Raw genomic sequence first — 5,638 nt, 5'->3', positions numbered from 1 at the left:
GGCGAACGATCCAACCGTATCGTACCGTACAGCTTTACATGTGTACTGAAATATCGTGGATCCCTGCGCATTTAGCGGCCACGAGAGGGAGGCAGACCGGTAAATTGCTAACCGTCGCTATATCTATCAGGGGGCCGTTTCTCGAAACCGTCATAACTACAAGATCAACGACATCTCGCCACTGTCACGCAACTTGTCAGCTAAGTGTTTCACGAAGCCGTCTTTGCCAAGATGAGCGACAACTTCCGCGACAAGCGAGTTGTCACTGCTCCGAACCTGTCATATCTTTTTAATTGCTGTAAAGCGCCATCACAAGTCAGTTCGTTGCCATTCCATGGGCCGCGAAATGGACGATTAGTTTCACTATCATTTTGAGAAAAATATAGACGAGTTCGGTACGTAATTCTCTGGGATGCGAAATGCAAATGTACAAAAGTGAGAATACAAATTATACAGAAACTTTAAAAAGCTGAATATAAACATTAAATCACAAATCATTAAACTATAACATATAAATAAGAGAGGTAAGAATGTTACACACCGTTTTCCATAGTCGATCCATAGTCTTTTCTTAGGATACCGTCATACCTTTGGGGCCTATGTGCATTATTATTCCCTCTCTAATTACTTCTTCCAAATTATATTTTCAATATCAAATCAATTATATAACGAGTATTTATGAGACTCTAGAATAAAAACTGGCTGAGAAAAGACATTTTGCCTAAAATTCCTCGTCACAATAAACAAAAAAGTACGTATTGATAAACTATCACATTACGGTATCCTTCAACTAACTTTTGATTCGACTGTCGAAAAAAAAAAACACTCACCGGTTTTTCTTCAATTTAAGAATCTTTACAGAAATATGCAAATCGTTTGATGATGTAAATATGATAATGACACTATTTATTATTTATTTTAGGAGAATTTATATGTATATATTTCTTTTTGAACAATTTTAGCCCCAAAACTTGTTTTGGGTTATTCTTGGTAAATCAAATGGATCGTGACAAAGACTATGTTCTTGAGCTGCTAGTATCGCGATATATCGATATCATGTCTGTCATGGCTTTGTGAAACGGTTTATCCGCTTCATGACATCTCCGTAGGTCGCCGACAAAGATATGACTGTCATGGAGTTGGTTTCGAGAAACGGCCCCCTGGTCCAAATAGATATAATAATTTACCAAATATATCATTTAGTAGGCGGTTTCCCTGCAAATATGTTATCCTCACGTATTAGTCAAAACATATAATATTCTTTCACATGATTGTGTAAACTATATATTTAACCTCTTGCCAATCAATCATAACACCTATCATACACACCACTGCCAAACTCACTCAGATCCTCTCTCCTAAGTCTCCAACTTATATTCGGGAGTTTACAGATAGCACATGGTACAAATGACCCCAAAGATCCACAGATCTTTTACACATGGAGAAGTTCCACTTTGAGCATCTTTGAATAATAACTGCCAAAGTCCTAGATGTGCTTCATGCATGAAGACCTCTTGTTTGCCCTCTTGAAAAGAATACCACCTGCGTATCATAGAATGTACCGTTGCTGCATAAATGAATAATGTTACATACCTTTCATGAGCGCATATCCAGTATTCATCTCTGTGGGTTTTACCTTTTTGGTACAAATGACCTTTATCTGCCCATGCGCAGATTGTATCTGTAAACTCCCTTATAATCGAGCCCTTACTCAACACAACTCACTCAGAGTAAGTCCAGTGCCAGTCTGCATGTGTTTTATTCCAAAGTATCTAGCATGTGCTTCATGCAAAGTATATTCAAATCAAATACATCATCAACCAATAGCAAAACAGGATTTAAATACAAAACTGAATATTCATACGGAAAAGGAGAAGAGAACCAATGATAAGTAAGAAGTGGAAAGATGCAAATGAGAAGAGAACATACCACCTGTTCTAGCTTTAAGAGTTGGTATGTGGTGGAGATGAATGGTGGAGATGAATGGATAAAATGAATATGCAAATGATGTGAAATGAATATGTATAGGTTAGAAGAGACTAGAGAAACAAATAGTAATTGTGACAAATAAAGGTAGGGAATGAGTCTCATTTTAACTCTTACATAAACTTCCCTTTCAACTAAAAAAAATGTCCTCAAAGAGCTTCCATGTTATTTTTTTTAATGGGGGCCGCGTTTCCAATTCTAGTCTTTACCTTTAACACTAAAGTCTAAACAGCATTTATCCCCGTATCTATTTTTTTATAATGGAATCCGGTACCTTGAATTTCGCTAATAACATGTACATTCTAATTTAAAAAGACTAAATTAATGCCAGTGCCTGGTTTTATAGAAGATTAACTTAGTGTGGAAGTTAACCAATGGCAATTTCGATTTTTAAAGAGGAGGCGAAAGGGGGGGGGGCACAACCCTTTTGTCCCCTTTTTGTCTCGAAACCTAGCAGGAGGCGGTGGCGACGGCATCAACATCAAAATCTTAATTAACCTAAGCCCGAAAGCGTAACAAAAACAGATGTTGTGTTGCCCTTTGCGACCGACCCCAAAATTGTAAAATCTACGGTCGGCTTTTTAATTTTAAACAATTACAGTTTTTTAGAAGAAAAAACGTTTAATGAATGAAAAAAATATGTATTTTGTTTGTTTAATATAAATGAATGATATCATATTATCATCAGACTATTACCAAATTCTCACTCGTCTTCGAAATCCAGCTAGCTTAAACAAGTTAACCACGGCCTCGGGTACGTGTATATACCATGCACTGCACCCAGGGGCGTCTCCAAGGGGGGGGGGGGTCGTGGGGGTGCGACACCCCCTCCCCCCACCTGTCAGGATATTGTCGGTAAATTTGCGCTGCCGTCGGGAAAAAGAGAAAAGGGGGAGGGAAAAAAGAGAGGGGAAGGAAAAGAAAAGAAAGGAAAAGAAAGGAAAGAAAAGAGAAGGAAGAAAGAGAAGAAAAAAAGAGGGAGGAGAGGAAAGAAAGGAAAAGAAAGAAAATAAAAAAAGAAGAAAAAAGAGAAAAGGGAAACAAAAGAAACGGGGGATGAAAGATGGGAGAGAGAGGAGGTAAGAGCCCCAGAGAGGAGGAGTGGGAGTAAAAGAGAGAGGGGGGTTGTTGGGTGTCGTCTCGTCGAGGGAGCAAGAAAGACACGGGTAAATATGTTGCTGTGTCGGGTCAGCTGTGTCGGTATTCTTGCTCGATCCTCGTGTACTATATCAATGCAGATGTTTGAAGTCGGTGAGATGTATATTGTCGGTCGGACGACAAGTTTTTTTCCATACGAACTGTGATTTTTTATCCGCTGTGACGACTTCGAGAGTGACTACAACTACAATACTTGTATTTTCTCGAGTTTCACTTTCCTATATTAGGGACTTTTAAATTGTTATTTTTTTTAAATTAAGAAAACGTCTCAGCTTCCGCGATTCACGCGGGAGGGGGTAAACTGAATTCAGAAAAGGATTAAGAGTCGAGAACAGTACAACGAATCGTTTGCTTTCTCTCATAATTTAATGAAACGTCAAAACTTCTGCGCTTCGCGCGGGTGGGGGAAACTGAATTCAGATAAGGATTAAGAGTCAAGGACGGTTCAACGAATCGTCTACTTTCTCTGATAATTTAATGAAACGTCAAAACTTCGGCGCTTCGCGCGGGAGGGGGAAAACTGAATTCAGATAAGGATCAAGAGTCGAGCACGGTTCAACGAATCGTTTATTTTCTCTAATAATTGAATGAAACGTCAAAACTTCCGCGCTTCGCGCCGGAGGGGGAAGAATGAATTCAGATAAGGATAAAGAGTCGAGAACAGTACACCGAATCGTCTGATTTTTCTCATAATTTAATGAAACGTCAAAGCTTTCGTGCTTCGCGCGGGAGGGGGGGGGGAACTTCATTCAGACAAGGATCAGTCGAGAACGGTACAATAAATCGTCTTCTTTTCCTAATAATTTAAGGAAACGTCTAAGCTTCCTATCACCCACAACGCGCTCTTTAAGTGATTCGCTTGCTCACTACCGCCCCTCCCTAAAATAAGATCCTATAGCTCCGCGCCTGCATTAAAATATATATTGCTATGATGCTGACTAATTTGACGAAATAATTCGTATATTTATGTCGTCGAGGAAAATGACCATTTGCGCATACGCAAGTACTTTAGATAGTCCATAGGAAAAACAATTTAGCCTTCGGCCCCGGGTTTATAGGGTTAAATTTGTAGATATTGGGACATTTAATTTTGTCGGTAATCGTTGGCCTCTACACCCCCCCCCCCCCCCCCCCCCCAACTGAAAAAGTCTAGCGATCGACGCCCCTGGGCCCCGGGCGACGTTCCCGGTTTTTAGTTATTTGAGCTACGGCCGCTGTTTTGAGGGGATTTTTTTTTTAAGCTGACCAACCGACCCAGGCTCTCGCATCTAAAGGGCCTAAGGTGTAGTTTTTGAATTGTTAATGTAATTTTGAAAGTATAACTACTTATTCAATGAAACTTGGACCAAAGGGTTATCATGATGTATCCTCAATCAATATTGAGAAGAGTTTCAGGTCACTAAGTAAAGGTCAAGGGTCATTTCAGGTCAACCAACTTAGACTATGTTGTGGCATCAACATAAAAAAAAATTGACCAAAGGTTAAGATTTCAAATTTGTATCATAATTTTGAAAGAATATATTTCTATTCCATGAAACTTGAACATCAGGGTTATCAAGTATCAATCACGTGATTAGCCTTTTAGGTAACAAAGTCAAGGTCTAATGGCATTTCAGGTCTGTAAACTTGGACTTTGTTGTGGCATCATCATCAAGAGTTTTAATTTTAGCATAATTTTAAAAGTGTTTGTTCAAATCAGATGAAACTTGTACCCAAGGGTTTTCAAGTAGGCCTATCACAAGTCATATGACAAAAATTCCAGGTCACAAAGTCAAGGTCATTTTAGGTCAGTACTTGGATTATGTTTTCACAACTTGAGAATTAATAAATCTATTTTTGTTATTTGTTCATATTTCATGAAAGTTATCAATCCTAGCTGGTACAAATAATAGTAAATAACTTTTTCTGATAATTCCTAGTCAATATTCACTTTCAAGTTCAAGTTATCGATCTTGGTACAAATAATAATAAATAATTCTTCTGATTCACTTCAAAATGCTGATTTTATTCAGAGGACTTCGTTTTGGGGGCCTCAATAGGCCATGCTGCCTTTAAATAATGTCCTAACCTCAATTAATTATCATATCAAAAATATGTGATGATGCTTGTGGTTATGATGATGTAGGCACTGCAATGATAATGCTGTATGACCGAGAAGTGAAGGGGCTGATGCAGTCTTGTGTAGAATGGAGTAATTGGTGTTCGGCCTTGTGATTTTGTTGGCCCTCTGGAAAAGAATACTTGCACCTGTGTATCATAAAATGTATCGTCTGTACATAAATGAATGATTCATAATGTCATGTAGCCAGAATTCAATCTAGTAAAGATTTTAAAATTGAATTTTTAAACAATTTTGTCATAGTGATTGGTACAGGATTGAAGCTCAGAATTCATCTAGCTTTGGAAATTAAAGAGCCATGGTCGCAGGATAAAGTGACCTATGCCCGGCTTTATACAAACAGTTCACATTGTAAGACAAAATGACAACGTTTAC

This window comes from Strongylocentrotus purpuratus, unplaced genomic scaffold, assembly GCF_000002235.5.
Source record: "Strongylocentrotus purpuratus isolate Spur 01 unplaced genomic scaffold, Spur_5.0 spur5_scaffold_18, whole genome shotgun sequence".
Classification (NCBI taxonomy): Eukaryota; Metazoa; Echinodermata; class Echinoidea; order Camarodonta; family Strongylocentrotidae; genus Strongylocentrotus; species Strongylocentrotus purpuratus.
Note: the sequence above shows the minus strand (reverse complement) of the source record.